The 17,835-nt window shown below is 38.7% G+C and overlaps 1 protein-coding gene and 1 pseudogene across 1 annotated transcript in view; one reads left to right on the top strand and one right to left on the bottom strand.

Moving 5' to 3' along the window:
• The window catches only part of RALGPS2 (Ral GEF with PH domain and SH3 binding motif 2), a 188,108-nt gene that overhangs the window by 146,144 nt on the left and 24,129 nt on the right, over window positions 1-17,835 (bottom strand). The window lies entirely within an intron of this gene.
• LOC105540748 overlaps window positions 16,662-17,835 on the top strand; it is a 4,611-nt pseudogene continuing 3,437 nt past the window's right edge.

Raw genomic sequence — 17,835 nt, 5'->3', positions numbered from 1 at the left:
GCCAGGCGTGGTAGTGGACACCTGTAATTCCAGCTACTCAGGAGGCTGAGGTAGGAAAATCGCTTGAGCCCAGGAGGTGGTTGTGCAATGAGCTGAGATTGTGCCACTGAACTCCAGCCTGGGCGACAGAGCAAGACTCCGTCTCAAAAAAAAAAAAAAAAAAAAAGACATACCTGAGACTGGGTAATTTATAAAGAAAAGACGTTTAATCAGCTCTGATTCTACAGGCTGCACAGGCTTCTGCTTCTGGGGAGGCCTCAGGACACTTACAATCATAGCAGAAGGCAAATAGGAAGCAAGCATATCTTCACATGGCCAGCAGGAGAGAGAAAGCACAAAGTGGGGATCTGGTTGTTTTACACACTGTCAAACAACCAGATCTCATGAGAACTCTATCATGAGACAGCACTAGGGGGATGGTCCTAAAGCATCAGAAACCACCCCCAAGATCCAATCACCTCCCACCAGGCCCCACCACCAACACTGGGGGTTACAATTCAACATGAGATTTGGGTGGGGACACAGAGCCAAACCATATCAGCCTATATTCAGCATTCTTAAAGAAAAAAATTTCTAACCAAGAACTTCATATGTAGCCAAACTAAACTTCATAAGCGAAGAAGAAATAATATCCTTTTCAGAAAAGCAAATGCTAAGGGATTTCATTACCACCAGATCTGTCTTACAAAAAGTCCTGAAGGCAGTGCTAAACATGGAAAGGAAAGACAGTTACTGGCCACTATAAAAATACACTGAAGTACACAGGCTAGTAACACTATAAAGGCACCACACAAGTCTGCATAATAACCAGCTGGCAACATGACAAAAGGAAATAATCCACACATCTCAATACTTACCTTGAATGTAAATGGACTAAATGCTCCAATTAAAAGGCACAGAGTGGCAAACTGGATAAAGAAGCAAGACCTAACTGTATGCTGTCTTCAAGAGACCCATCTCAAATGCAATGGTGCCCACAAGCTCCAAGTAAAAGGATGGATAAAAATGTACCAAGCAAACAGAAAACAGAAAAAAGCAGAGGTTGCTATTCTAATTTCAGACAAAACAGACTTTAAACAAAGATTAAAAAAAAAAAAAAAGATTTAAAAAAGGGCATTACATAATGGTAAAGGGCTCAGTTCAACAAGACCTAACTATACTAAATACATACACACCCAAAACCAGATCCATACACCAGCCAGATCCATAAAGCAAGTTCTTAGAGACCTATGAAGAGACACAGACAAACACACAATAATAGTGGGAGATTTCAACACCTCACTGACAATAGGCAGATCATTCAGGACCTGAACTCAACACTTGATCAAATAGACCTAACAGACATTTACAGAACATTCCACATAAAGACAAGAGAATATATATTCTTCTCATCTGAACAAGGCACATACTTTAAAATCAACCCACAATCGGACATAACACAATCCTCATTATATTAAAAACAAACAAACAAACCCCAAATCATACAAGGCATACTCTCATACCACAGTGTAATTAAAACAGAAATCAATACTAAAGAAATTCAGTCGAAACTGTATAATTACATGAAAATTAAGCAATCTGTTCTTGAATGACTTTGGGGTAAATAATGAAATTAAGGCAGAAATCAAGAAATTCTTTCACACTAATGAGAACAAAGTACGAAGGTACAAAAATCAGTAGCATTCCTATACACCAACATCCAAACTGAAAGCCAAAGCAAAAATGTAATCCTATTCACAATAGCCACAAAAAGAATTTAAAAACTAGGAATACAGCTAACTAGAGAGGTTTACTATCTTTACAATGAAGATTATAAAACACTGCTCAAAGAAACAGAGAGGACACAAACAAATGGAAAAGCATTCCATGTTCATGGCTAGGAAGACTCAATATTGTTGGCCAAAGGCCACATTGCCCAAAGCAATCTAAAGATTCAATGGTATTACTATCAAACTACCAAAGACATTCTTCACAGGATTAGAAAAAACTATTTTAAAATTCATGTGGAACCTCAAAAGAGCCCAAATAGTGAAGGCAAATCTAAGTAAAAAGAACAAAGCAGGAAGCACCACATTACTCAACTTCAAATTATACCACAAGACTACAGTAACCAAAACAGCATGATATTTTTACAAAAACAGGCACACAAACCAATGGAACAGAACAGAGAGCACAGAAATAAGGCCATACACTTACAATCTGATCTTTGACAAAGCTGACAAAAACAAGCAATGGGGAAAAGACTCCCTATTCAATAAATGGTGATGGGGTAAGTAGATAACCATATGCAGAAGACTGCAACTGTACCCCTTCCTTACACCATATACAAATACAAAAATCAACTTGAGATGGAGTAAAGACTTAAAGGTAAAACTTAAAACCATAAAAACCCTGGAATGATAACCTAGGAAATATCATTCTGGACATAGGCCCTGGCAAAGATACCACAACAAAGACTCCAAAAGCAATTGCAACAAAAACTGACAAATGAGACCCAATTAAACTAAAGAGCTTCTGCACAGCAAAAGAAACTATCAGAGTAATTAGATACCCTAGAAAATGGAAGACAATATTTTCAAACTACACAACTGAAAAATATCTAATATCTAGAATCTATAAGGAACTTATACAAATTTACAAGCAAAATACAACCCCATTAAAAAGTGGGCAAAGAACATGAACAGATACTTCTCAGAAGACCTAAACATGGGTAATAAGTATATGAAAAAATGCCCAACATCACTAATCACTACAGAAGAGCAAATCAAAACCATAATGAGATAGCATCTCACACCAGTCAGAATGGCTATCATTAAAAAGTCAAGAAATAACAGATGCCAGCAAGGCTGTAGAGAACTGGGAATGTTTATACACTGCTGGTGGGAATGTAAATTATTCAGCCACTGTGGAAAGCAACTTAGCAATTTCTCAGAGATCCCAAAGCAGAACTGTCATTCAACCCACAATTCCACTATTTGGTATATACCCAAAAGAACATAAATTGTTCCAACACAAAGACATATATGCACATGTATGTTCATTGCAGCACTACTTGCAATTGCAAAGACATGGAATCAACCTAAATGCCTACTAACAGTAGAATGAATAAAGAAAATATGGCACATATACATCATGGAATACTACACAGTCATAGAAAAGAGTGACATCATGTCCTTTGCAAAAACATGGATGGAGCTGGAGGCCATTATCCTAAGTGAACACAGGAACAGAAAACAAAATATTGCATATTCTCACTTATAAATGGGAGTTAAACACTGAGTACAGTGGGTAAAAAGAGGGGAACAACTGACACCAGGGCCTACTTGAGGGTGGAGGGTGGAGGGTGGAAGAAGAGTATTGAGAAACTACCTACTGGGTGCTATGCTTATTACCTGGGCAACAAAACAAATCTGTACACCAAACCCCTCAAAACACAACTGACCTACATAACAAACCTGCATACATACCCCTGAACCCAAAATAAAATAAAATTTAAAAATCAACCAGAGCTTCTGGAATTAAAGAACTTAAGAAATTTAAAAACAGGAGGCCAAGGCGGGTGGATTATTTGAGGTCAGGAGTTTGAGACCTGCCTGGCCAACATGGTGAGACCCCATCTTTACTAAAAATACAAAAATTAGTCAGGCATGATGGCATGTGCCTGTAATCCCAGCTACTTGGGAGGATGAGGCAGGAGAATCACTTGAACCTGGGAGGCAGAGGTTGCAGTAAGCCAGGATTGCACCATTACACTCCAGAATGGGCAAAAGAGCAAGACTCTGCCTAGAAAACAAACAAACAAAGCACAATTGAAAGCTTTATCAATAAACTGAACCAAAGAGAAGAACGAATTTCAGAGCTTAGAGACCAGGGTCCCAAACAAACCCTGTCACGCAAAAATAAAGCAAAAAGAATTTTTTAAAACAAACAAAGGTGGGCCGGGTGTGGTGGCTCATGTTTGTAATCCCAGCACCTTGGGAGGCCAAGGTAGGCGGATCACTTGAGGCCAGGAGATCGAGACCAGCCTGGCAAACATGACTGAAACACTGTCTCTACTAAAAACACAAAAATTAGCCAGGCATGGTGGCACATACCTGTAATGTCAGCTACCTGGGAGGCTGAGCCACAAGAATCGCTTGAACCTGGGAGGCAAAGGTTGCGGTTAGCCCAGATTGTGCCACTGCACTCCAGCCTAGGTGACAGAGCAAGACTCTCAAAAAAAAAAAAAAAAAAAACAATCAATAAAGTCTTTGAGAAATATGGGATTATGTAAACTGACCAAACCTACTGGCACTCCTGAAAGAGACAGAGAAGAAGAAAACCACCTGGAAAATATATTTGAGAAAAATAATTCAAGAAAATTTCCCTAATCTTGCTAAAGAGATAAATATCCAGGTACAAGAAATCCAGAGCACCTGTGAGACACTATCCAAAAAGAACATCACCAAGGCATATCATCACCAGACTGTCGAAGGTCAATGCTAAGGAAATAATCTTAGAGACAAATAGGGAAAAAGGTCAGATCATGTACAAAAGGAACCCCATCAGTCTAACAGCAGAGTTCTCAAGATACAGAGTGGCACACTGGATAAGAAAAACAAGACCCGGCCAGGCGCGGTGGCTCACATCTGTAATCCCAGCACTTTAGGAGGCCAAGGCAGGCGGATTACGAGGTCAGGAGATCGAGATCATCCTGGCTAACACAGTGAAACCCCGTCTCTACTAAAGAATACAATACGGGCGTAGTGGCGAGCGCCTATAGTCCCAGCTACTCGGGAGGCTGAGGCAGGAGAATGGCGTGAATCCAGGAGGCGGAGGTTGCAGTGAGCCGAGATTGCGCCACTGCACTCCAGCCTGGGTGACAGAGCAAGACTCCGTCTCAAAAAACAAAACAAAACAAAAAAAACAAACAAACAAACAAAAAGAAAAGACTCATCCATCTGCTGTCTTCAAGAGACCTATCTCACATCTAATGACACCCATAGGCTCAAAGTAAAGAGCTGGAGAAAGATCATGCAAAGGGAACACAAAAAAGAGCAGGGGTTACTATTCTTATATCACAGAAAACAGACTTTAAGCCAAAAACAGTAAAAAAAGACAAGAGCATTACAGAGTGACAAAATATTCAAGTCAACAAGACTTAACTGTCCTAAATATATTCACACTCAAAATTAGAGCACCCAGATTCATAAAACAAGTACCTTTAAATCTAAGAAAAGACTTAGCCACATAAGTAGTAGTGGGAAACTTCAACATCCCCATGACAACATTAGATCATTGAGGCAAAAACCTAAAAAATTATGGACTTACATTTGACACAGACCAACTGGACCTAACAGACACACACAGAATACTCCATCAACCATATGTTCCAGAACAGGACAAGGATGCCCACTATCACCACTGTTATTCAACACAGTACTGGAAGTCCTAGCTAGTGCAATCAGACAAGAGAAAGAAAGAAAAAGCATTCAACTTGGAAAGGAAGAAGGCTAATTATCCTTGTTTACAGATAATATTATCTTATTTTTGGAAAAACCTAAAGACTCCACCAAAAAGTATTAGGACTGATAAACATTCAGTAAAGTTGCAGGGTGTAAGATGAACATACAAAAATCAGTAGCATTTCTATATGCTAACAGTGAACAATCTGAAAAAGAAATTTTAAAAAGTTATCCCATTTATAAGAACCACAAATAAAATTAAATACATAGGAAGTAACTTAACCAAAGAAGTAAAAGATGTCTACAATGAAACTATAAAACACTGATGAAAGAAATTGAGGAGGATGCCAAAAAAAATGGAAAGATATTCCATGTTAACAGACTCAAAGAATCAATATTTTTAACTTGCACACACTAACTAATTTACAGATTCCAGGCAATGCAATTCCCTATCAACATATCAACAATATTCTTCATGGAAATAGAAAAAACAATCCTAAAATTTATATGGAACCACAGAAGACACAGAATAGCTAAAGCAATCCTGGGGGACGGGGGGCAAAAGAAAGAACAAAACTGAGGAATCCTATTACTTGACTTCAAATTATACTACAGAGTTACAGTAACCAAAATAGCTTGGTACTGGCATAAAAACATACAAATAGACCAACTGCACAGAACAGAGAATCCAGAAACAAATCCATATACCTACAGTGAACTCATTTTCAACAAAGGTGCCAAGAACATTCATTGGCAATGGGGAAAGGATAGGGCTGGGAAAACTAGCTATCCATGTGCAGAAGAATGGAACTAGACCCCTAAGTCTCACCTTATACAAAAATCAAACCAAAACGGATTACAGACTTAAATCGAAGACCTCAAACTATGAAACTACTACAAGAAAACACTTGGAAAACCCTCCAGGGCATTGGTCTGGAAGAAAATCTATTGATTAACACCCCATAAGCACAGGCAATTAAAATAAAAATGGACAAATAGAATCGTATCAAGTTAAAAAGCTTTTGCACAGCAAAGGAAACAATCAACAGAGAGAAGACTCACAGAATGGAAGAAAATAGCCTACCCATCTGACAAGGGATTAATAACTAGAACATATAAGGAGCTCAAACAACTCTACAGAAAAAAAAAATCTAATAATCTGATTTTTTTTAATGGGCAAAAGATCTGAATAGACATTTCTCAAAAGAAAACATATAAATGGTAAAGAGGCATATGAAAAAGTTCTCAACATCACTGTAAGTGTCCATCAACAGATGAATGAATGGATAAAGAAAATATTATACATATACATCATGGAGTACTATTCAGCCATAAAAAGACTGAGATCCTGTCATTTACAACAACATGGATGGAACTGGAGGTCATTATGTTAAATGAAATGAGCCAGACACAGAAAGATAAACACTTTATGTTCTCACTTATTTGTGGGAGCTAAAAATCAAAACAATTGAACTCATGGAGATAGAGAGTAGAAGGATGGTTACCAGAGGCTGAGAAGGGCAGTTGAGGGGATGGGTAGAAATGTGGGAATGGCTAATGAGTAACAAAAAAGAAAGAATGAGTAAGACCTAGTATTTGATAGCACTACAGGGTGACTATAGTCAGTAATAATTTAATTGTACATTTTAAAATAACTAAAAGAGTATAATTGGATTGCTTGTACAAAGGATAAATGCTTGAGGGGATGGATACCCCATTTACCATGATGTGATTATTACTCACTGTATGCCTCCATCTAAATAGCTCATGTACTGCCTAAATGTATACACCTACTATATACCTCCAAAAATTAAAAATCAAAAGAATCAATGAAACCAAAAGTTGGTTCTTTGAAAGGTTATATGAGATTGACAGACCACCAGATAGATAAACTTAGAAGAAATGAGATCCAAATAAGCACAACCAGAATTGACAAAAGTGACATTACAACCAATTCCACAGAAATACAAAAGATCCTCAAAGACTATTATGAACACCTGTACACACACAAACTAAAAAATCTAGAGAAAATGGAATTCCTGGAAATTCCTGGAAAATCACAACCCCCCCAAGACTGAATTAGAAAGAAACGGAAACCCTAAACACACCAATATCAAATTCTAAAACTGAATAATAAAAAACCTACCAACCTAAAAAGGCCCTAGACCAGATGGATTCACAAATTTTACCAGACATACAAAGAAAAACTGGTAACAGTCTTCCCGAAACTCCCCCAAAAAATCAAGGAGGGGGGACTCCTCCCTAACTCATTCTATGAAGCCAGCATCACCTTGATACCAAAACCGGGCAAAAACACAACAAAACAAGTAAATTACAGGCCAATATCCCTCATGAACATAGACGTAAAAATCTTCAACACACTACTAGCAGTACACCAAAAAGTTAATTTGCCATGATTAAGCAGGCTTCATTCTTGTGAGGCAAGGTTGGTTCCACATATGCAAATCAATAAATGTGATTCACCACATAAACAGAATTAAAAATAAAAACCCTATGATCTCAATAGATACAGAATAAGCTTTTGATAAAATCCAACATCCCTTACGATAAAAACCCTCAAAAAAACTAGGCATCAAAGGAACATACCTAAGAGCCATCTATGGCAAACCCACAGCCAATCCTACTGAACAGACAAAAGCTAAAAGTGTTCCCCTTGACAGGTGGAACAAGACACGGATACCCACTCTCACTTAACATAGTACTGGAAGTCCTTGTCAGAACAATCGCACAGGAGAAAGAAATAAAAGGCATCCAAATAGGAAAAAAAGAAGTCCAACTAGCTCTCTTCACTGACCATGTGATTCTATACCTAGAAAACCCTAAAGACTGCAAAAGGGATCCTACAACTGATAAATGACTTCAGTAAAGTTTCAAGATACAAAGTCAATATACAAAAATCATAACATTTCCATACACCAATAACGTTCAAGATGAGAGCCAAATCAAGAACACAATTCCATTTACGACAGAATCAACAACAACAAAATACCTAGGAATACACAGAAACAAACAAACAAATACCAAGGAGGTGAAAGATCTCTACAAAAACTACGAAACACTGCTGAAAGAAATCACATGACGCAAACAAATGGGTAAGCATTCCATGCTGCTGGTTTGAAAGAATCAAAAAAATTAAGAAGGAGGGACTCCTCCCTAAACTCATTCTATGAAGTCAGCATCACCTTGATACCAAAACCTGGCGAAAACACAACAAAACAACTAAACTACAGGCCAAATAGCCTGTGGTAAATAAACGACATGGCCAAATTAAAATGGCCACATTGCTCAAAGCAATCTGCAGATTCAACACTATTTCTATAAAGCTACAAACATCATTTTTCACAGAACCAGAAAAAAACTATTCTAAAATTCACATGGAACAACAACAACAAAAATCCAAAAACACAAAGCAGTCCTAAGCAAAAAAACAAAGTGTGATGCATCACACACCTGAGTTCAAACTATACCATAACGCTACCGTAAGTAACCAAAACAGCATGGTACTAGTACAAAACAGACATATAGACCAATGGAACATAATGGAGAACCCAGAAATAAAGCCAACAGCTACAGCCATCTGATCCTGTATAAAGCTGACAAAAATGAGCAATTGGAAAAGTCTTCCTATTTAATAAATAGTGCTGGGATAGCTGGCTAGCCATATGCAGAGCAATAAAATTGTACCCCTACCTTTCACCATACACAAAAATTAACAAGATGGATTTAAAGATTTAAATGTAAAACCTAAAATTATAAGAATCCTAGAAAAAAAATCTAGGAAACGCCATTCTGGACATGTGCCTTGTGAAATAACTTACGACTAAGTCCTCAAAAGCAAATGTAACAAAAACAAAAATTGACAAGTGGGACCTAATTAAACTAAGAGCTCTTCCACAAGAAAACAATCAACAGGGTCAACAGATAACCTATAGAATGGGAGAAAATACTGACTGACTACGCATCTGACAAAAGTCTAATATTCAAAATTTATAAGGAATGTAAACAACTGAACAAGCAAAAAAAAAAAAGGGCAAAAGATACAAACAGACACTTCCTAAAAGAAGACATACAAGTGGCCAACAAACACATGAAAAAAATGTTCAACATCACTAATCATTAGAGAAATGCAAATCAAAACCACAATCAGATACCATCTTACACCAGTGAGAACAGGTATTATTAAAAAGTCAAGAAATAACAGATGTTGGAGGCTACGGAGAAAAGGGAAGGCTTATACACTGTTGGTGGGGATGTAAATAGTTCAGCCACTATGGAAAGCAGTTTGGAAATTTCTCATATAAGTTAAAATAGAACTACCATTTGACACAACAACCTCATTACTGGGTAAAACATTCAAAAGAAAATAAATTGTTCTTACCAAAAGACACATACACTCATATGTTCATCACAGCACTATTCACAATAGCAAAGACATATAGAATCAAGCTAGGTACCCATCAATGGTGGACTAGATAAAGAAAATGTGGTCCATGTACACCACGGAATATTACGCAGCCATAAAAAAAGAAGGAAATCATGTCCTTTGCAGCAACATGGATGCAGCTAGAGGCCATTATCCTAAGCAAATTAACACAGGAACAAAAAAGCAAATACCGCCATGTTCTCACTTATAAGTGGGAGCTAATCAATGGGTACTTGTGGACATAAAGATGGCAATGATACTGGGCACTACTAGAAGGAGGAGTGAGGGAAAGGGGGAAGGGTTGAAAAACTAACTACGGGCCGGGCGCGGTGGCTCAAGCCTGTAATCCCAGCACTTTGGGAGGCCGAGAGGGGCGGATCACGAGGTCAGGAGATCGAGACCATCCTGGCTAACACAGTGAAACCCCGTCTCTACTAAAAAATACAAAAAACTAGCCGGGCGAGGTGGCGGGCGCCTGTAGTCCCAGCTACTCGGGAGGCTGAGGCAGGAGAATGGCGTAAACCCAGGAGGCGGAGCTTGCAGTGAGCCGAGATCCGGCCACTGCACTCCAGCCTGGGCGACAGAGCGAGACTCCGCCTCAAAAAAAAAAAAAAAAAAAGAAAAACTAACTACTGGGTACTATGCTCACTACCAAGGTGATGGGATCAATCATACCCCAAACCTCAGCATCACACAATATACCCCAGGAACAAATCTACTACACATATACCCCACGAATCTAAAATAAAAACTGAAATTAAAAAAGAAAAAATCACACACACATTGGAAAAAAATAAAAAGAAAAAAGGAAATGTGACAAAATGTTAAAAACTGGTGAGCTGGCCAGGCACAGTGGCTCATGCCTGTAATCTCAGCATTTTAGGAGGCCAAGACAGGCACATCACCTGAGGTCAGGAGCTCAAGACCAGCCTGGCCAACAAGGGGAAACCCCATCTCTACTAAAAACACAAAAATCAGCCAGGCATGGTGGCATATGCCTGTAGTTTCAGCTACGAGGGAGGCTGAGGCAGGATAATCACTTGAACCTGGGAGGCACAAGTAGATATGCACCACTGCACTCCAGCCTAGGCAACAGAGTGAGACTTTGTCTCACAACAAACAAACAAACAAACAAACAAACAAAAACTGGTAAATTTAGGTAGAAGGTATATAGGAGTTCTCTTATTATTTTGAATAACTTTATATGTCAACTTGACTGAACCACATGGTGCCCAGACATCTGGTCAAACACTATTCTGGGTGTGTCTGTGAAGGTATTTCTGGATTAGATAAAAATTTGAATTAGTAGATTGAGTAAGGCAGATTGCCCACCCAATGTGGCAGAACTCATCTGTTGAGAGTATGAATAGAACAAAAAGGCTGAACGAGTGCTTTAACTGAACACTGGTGTTTTCCTCCCTTTGGACTCAAGACTGAAACATCAAAACTCTTCTCAGGTCTAGAACCTACTGGCTTCTGGACTAGAACTTATACCACTGGCTCTCCTGCTTCTCAGGCCTTCGCACTCAGTCAGGAATTACATATTAACTATTTTGGGTCTCCAGCGTACCAATGGCATATCTTGGGACTTCTCAGCCTCCAGGATCATGTGAGCCAATTCCTTATAGTATATACAAGAAAGTATGTAGTATGTGTAATTAATTATGTAGTATGTGTAATAAATAAGGATTATGTATATAAAATAAAATATATATACACATCCTATTCATTCTGCTTCTCTGGAGAACCCTAACACACTATTATTTTAACTTTATTATTAGTTTGAAATTATTTAAAAATAAAAAGGGAGGGAAACTGTAAATTCTCCCAAGTTATACAGAAGCTCCTCAACTTAAAAACCTTCCACCTGCAGGCTGGGCACGGTGGCTCACGCCTGTAATCCCAGCACTTTGGGAGGTCGAGGTGGGCGGATCACAAGGTCAGGAGATCAAGACCGTACTGGCTAACATGGTGAAACCCTGTCTCTACTAGAAATACAAAAAATTAGCCAGGCATGGTGGCAGGTGCCTGTAGTCCCAGCTACTTGGGAGGCTGAGGCAGGAGAATGGCGTGAACCCGGGAGGCGGAGGTTGCAGTGAGCCAAGATTGCGCCACTGCACTCCAGCCTGGGCAACAGAGCGAGACTCCGTCTAAAAAAAAAAAAAAAAACAAGAAAGAAACAAACCTTCAACCTGCAAATTTTCATAGAAACCAACAAAGCTACACACCCAATAAACAGCACAACTCTAATGCAGGTACTGTTAAAACTGAAGTGTTTTATGGTCTTTTCCTCCTGTTTAAAGCATTTGGTACATAAGTATCTCTAACTCCACTCCATAATAAAACGGAGATGCTTTATTATGTCCCCAACATTTTTGTTTGATAGTATTATGGTGAACGTTATGCTACAACATAAATTTTAAAAGAAAAAGTACAATTGTTACCACCAACAGATGGCGTTAGTGATCACTTGTTTAGCGTCAATCTGGACTTGAGACAAAATAAGCTGAAGAACAGCTTTTTGGACCTAAGCTCATATATCCATAAATATTTTTGCCTCGTGCTAATAATACAGATGAATATTATTTAGGAGATGGAAGATATCTTAGAGATCTCAACTTAGGGTGCATTTCAAACCCTAGGTCTTTTAATACTTGCCTCGTCTTAGGGCCCATGTCCCAACCCTGAATACCACAGAGAATTATGGCTGTAGGAATTCATTGTAAAGTGATGAGAAAGTGTTGTATCTTTCAAATGTGTAAGAATGAAAGAATATGAAGGCAGAAAAAAAAAGGACAAATTTACTAACCCACTGCTTTGTTCCAATCCTGATTTTACAAAAGACAACACCAATCCAATGCCAAGGTCATGTGATCTTGCCAAGGCCACATAACCAATTAATGGCACAGGTAGATCTTAAATTCAAGTCTTCCGTTTGCTAATCCTTGGCACTTTCCGTCAGCCCTTCTTGAATGTTTAAATGCTATGGAAATGTGTGAGTGGCCGGGTGTAAAATAAATGGTTTCTCTCCTTCTTCATTTCTGATAAAAGTTTTTTAGTTGAGTAAGATGACAAAGGAAACAGTATGTACAAAGGAACAGTGAAATCCCTTCTCATATTCAGTGGACTGCCAGTAGTTCAAGTACAGTACAGAGGGCAAATGCAAACGGAGGTGGGAAGCATCAGGAAGTGAGTCTGAAGAAATAAAGGGCAATGTTTGTGACAATAATAGAAAAGCCTGCACTGTACACAATGAAAAGGTAGAGTCCATATTAATGGACTATTAAATTATATCTTACAAATTCCATTCAGATGGATATACACAGAAACAGAAAGAGAGACAGAAAAAGAGACAGACCATACTGAATTCAGAAGTCTCAACAAATGGATACCTAAGCAATGAGTTCAACTACAATAGACCCTTGGTATAAGTTTATGAAGTATTTTTTCCAAGACAACTTGAAAGATTTCCAAATTGGAGAATACTACTATGGCATATAAAACATTAAAGTATAATTATTTTTTAACTCCTACAGACCTTTAATAATTCTAAGAAGATTTAAATAATTTATACTTATTCACATTACTATGTAAACTGTAAAGGTGACTCATATGAATCATGAATTAAAGCCATCACGAAATGTTACATTTCACTCTTTAATTTACTCTAAATTCTTCCTTCTACAGCCATTGCTTTTTGCTTCTCTTTGATCACCAGCAGTAGGAGCTGGCTCCAGCTGTAGAAAGATAGTGCTGGCAACAAAAGTTACTATGGCCAGGCCACATGGCTCACACCTGTAATCTCAGCACTTTGGGAGAGGGAAGTGGGAGCGCCACTTGAGCCCAGGAGTTCAAGACCAGCCTAGGCAACAAAGCGAGACCTCCATCTCTACAAAAAAAAAAAAAAAAAAAAAATTAAAAATTAGCTGGGCATGGTGGTTCATGCCTGTAGTCCCATAGTCCCAGTTACTTGGAAGGCTGGGGTGACAGAACTGCTTCAGCTTGGGAGGTCAAGGCTGCAGTGGGCCAAGACTGCACCACTGCACGCCAGCCTGGGCAACAGAGTGAGACCCTGTCTCAAAAAAAAAACAAAAATTACTACACAAATAGTACAGATTAGCAAATCACATTGAGATTTACCCACTCGGTAGTAGACTAGGACCAATCTGGGCTCAGCAAATTACAAACTATCATATGCCATGCATCCTCTCTGTCATTCATGGAATAGTGAGAACCCACAATTGTAAGCGTTAATTTGTGAAAGCCAGGAATCTATTCTATCAGCAACTGACTAGGAAAAAAAAAGTTTTTTGCTCTAATAGTAAAGATCCCTCTGGTCTTTTTAAAGTAACAATACCTATAACAACATAAATATTTGCATAGTGACTTGTAGCTTACCCACACAGTTTAATTTCACCAGAAGGATTTCAAGAAATGTTCTAGTAAATTTATGACCTAGTTTTTCAGCACAACATTTTTATTAAGAACTGAGAGTACCAGGTCTCTGAACATACACTTACTCCTTCCTGCATAAGTTCCAGAAGCCACCTAATGACCAGAAGAAGGGAATTTCCTGTGTAAGTATTGAGGTGTTACAGAGATTCAAACACTGCTCGTCATTTATTCTAACACCCCTCCAAGATAAATATTATTTATCAATAATGTAATCAATTTAAGAAACTGATAATCAGTTTAGAAAACGAGGCTTAGAGAGGTTCAGAAGGTTATGGAATAGTGTTCTCTCTCAAGAAGAGCAAATAAAGCTTTCCAATAAATCTTCCTTCCATCTTCCTCCCCACTCCGAAAAAAGGTGTCCCTATTTGTTTCATTTGCTAGAATTTCTTCATATTTACTTCTGTCTGCCAAGGAAGAGATGTCAGGAATATCTTCACAGAGAATCTGATATCTGAGATGAGTCTTAACAAGTAGAAAATGGGCATATGGAAGGGAAATTTATGGTAAGGGCAATCCTGGCACGAGGAAATGCTATTTGCAAAGCCACAAGAATGGAAGAAATTGCCACAACGGAGGAATGTTGGTTCTTTGTAGAAAAAAGCACAACAGGTTGGGGAGGTGGAGTGCATGGGGTGTGTGTGTGTGTGTGTGTGTGTGTGTGTGTGTGTGTGAACATGGAAGATAAACTACAAAGATAGACTCTAGCCAGCTCATGAAGCACTTACGACAGCATGGAAAGAAATGCACTTTAATGTAAATCAAGATTTCCTAACTAAGAGACATGCATAATACTTTAGGGCCATACATTGCCCAGTTCCCTCGAAGTATGAAAACTGTGTACATGAACACACACAAAAATAAACTCATTTTCCTAGGTCCATAGCTATTAGTGATTTTCAAAGGGACTCAGGAATAAAAAGCAGTTAAGAACCACTGCTCTGGGCGACTGGGAGTCCCTGCATAATTATAGACAGAGAAATGTACCACAATACTTTTATTTTAGAAAGGTAACTTAGGTAACATTTGTGGACATTGATGAATTTGAGAACCTTAAATGCAGAAGGAGCGATAAGGAGGTTTATTATCCTACTGCAGCCAAGAAATTATAAAAATACGAACATTAAAAAACCTAATTCCAGAGACTTTTCAAAGTAAAAGTGCCTGAATTCATCAACCAGCTGCATGCAGACTGTGAGAGAGAAAAAAGCTAAGGTTGCCTTATTCTACTTCTTAAAGTTCACGTCATTCACTTATTACATACCATCATCAGTAAAAGCCATTACACACAGCACAGTAGCTGCAAGTGAAAGGGTGCCACTCTCTTTTATTTGCAATAAGCCACCACTGGAAAATTAAGCAGAAAATGTCAAATATCCCAAAGAGGAAACACTGGTGGCCTAGAACAGCATTTGGCAAACTGGCCCACAAGCTAAATCCAGCTCCATTTTTGTAAATACAATTTTAACAGAACACAGCCACTCATCCATTTATGTGTTGTCTATGGCTGCTTTCACACTACAAAGGCAGAACTGAATAGCTGCAACAGAGACTTGCATGGCCTGCAAAGCGTAGATTATTTACTCTTTGGGCCTTTAGAGGTTTGCCAACCTCTCACCTAGAACAAAAATGGATAGATTCTACTTCAGAAAGTACTGTTTTATTTATTTATTTATTTATTTATTTTTGAGACGGAGTCTCACTCTGTCACCAAGGCTGGTGTACAGTGGCGTGATATTGGCTCACTGCAACCTCAACCTCCCAGGCTCAAGAGATCCTCCTGCCTCAGCCCCCCATGTAGCTGGGACTACAGGGGTGTGCCACCATGCTCGGCTAATTTGTGTGTGTGTGTGTGTGTGTGTGTTGTTGTTGTTGTTGTTTTTGTAGGGATGGGGTTTTGCCACACTGCCCAGCCTGGTCTTGAACTCCCGAGCTCAGGCAATCCACTTGCCTCAGCCTTCCAAAGTGCTGGAATTGCAGGCGTGAGCCACTGCACCCAGCCAGAAAGCATTGCTTTAGTGCAACAGATGTGAGTAATAAGCAAGGAAAGGTACTCTCTACCTCCGTGCATGGATCAAATCCAGTCATATAGCCATCAGTCTTCTGGAGCAGCTGTAGATAACTGCAAGAGCAGCAAGCTACTTCTAAGATTCTCATCAAAATGAACTTACAAAATCCCAAGTATTACTCCGTTTATAAAAATACCACTCCTCAAACACAACATATTAGGGGCCAACGTTTCAAACCAATCCAAATAATTGTCCTTCCCCCTATTCTTCCATTCATATCTACCTTCTCTCTCCTCAAGGTTCTCTTTTAAAATGGAAAAAGAAGAAAATACTAAAGATCCAAGGGTTATCAGTAAAACTGCTAAAGTTAGATCTAAGAACCAGGATCTTGGCCTATTTATGGGACACTGGAAAAAAAGCTGGCTAGGTAGGCATTCAAAATTAATAAATCTTAAATCTAAATTTCAGATTTTGAATAGCCACCAATTATTTTTTAAAAAACTAATTTTTAGTCTATCAATTAAAATTAAGCTCTACTGGTGGCCTCTATCAGACTAGGTTGGGGAATGAGGTGTACAAGTGGTAATATTTCAACATTTTTTTTCAAAGGATATGAAAACAAGTACTGCAACACATCCAAATAGAACTCCAGGTGGCTACGCAAAAATAATTATTTCATGAATCAAAGAGTCTCATGAACACATCATCCACACATCCCCAAAGGCCAAACACACAATTTTCTTAAAAGGTTTTTGTTTAGCAACTTGTTTTGGCAGTAACATATTCAACACATGAACATGTAATAACACATGATTAAATAATAAACAACTAAAATTGACTTTAGATACTCCAAATCAGGGTTTCTCAACCTTGGCACTGCTAACATCTGGAACTAGATAATTCTTTGTTGAGGAGGACTTTGCTGTGCATTGCATGCTGTGTGGAAGTATCTCTGGTCTCTACAGTGGATTCCAGTAACAGTTGTGAAATCAAATGTCTCCAAGACAACAGTCTCCAGCTGAAAACCACTACTCCAAAGGAATTTTATTTCTTAATGATTTCTAAAAACAAAATTTCTTTCAACTTTTTCTGCTTTGTATATATTAAAGTATATGAAAAATGAAGTAATGATGCATGTGATAGTTAATACTGAGTGTCAACTTGATTGGATTGAAGGATACAAAGTATTGATTCTGGGTGTGTCTGTGAGCGTGTTGCCAAAAGAGATTAACATTTGAGACAGCGGGCTGGGAAAAGCAGACCCACCCTTAATCCGGGTGGGCACAATCTAGTCGGCTGCCAGTGTGGCTGGAACATAAGCAGGCAGAAAAATGTGAAGAAGAGACTGGCCTAGTCTCCTAGCCTACACCTTTCTCCCATGCTGGAGGCTTCCCACCCTCAAACATCAGACTCCAAGTTCTTCAGTTTTGGAACTCAAACTGGCTCTCCTTGCTCCTCAGCCTGCAGACAGCCTATTGTGGGACCT

Source organism: Mandrillus leucophaeus, unplaced genomic scaffold (genome assembly GCF_000951045.1).
Source record: "Mandrillus leucophaeus isolate KB7577 unplaced genomic scaffold, Mleu.le_1.0 Scaffold226, whole genome shotgun sequence".
NCBI lineage: Eukaryota > Metazoa > Chordata > Mammalia > Primates > Cercopithecidae > Mandrillus > Mandrillus leucophaeus.
Note: the sequence above shows the minus strand (reverse complement) of the source record. Positions and strands in the feature narration are given on the sequence as shown.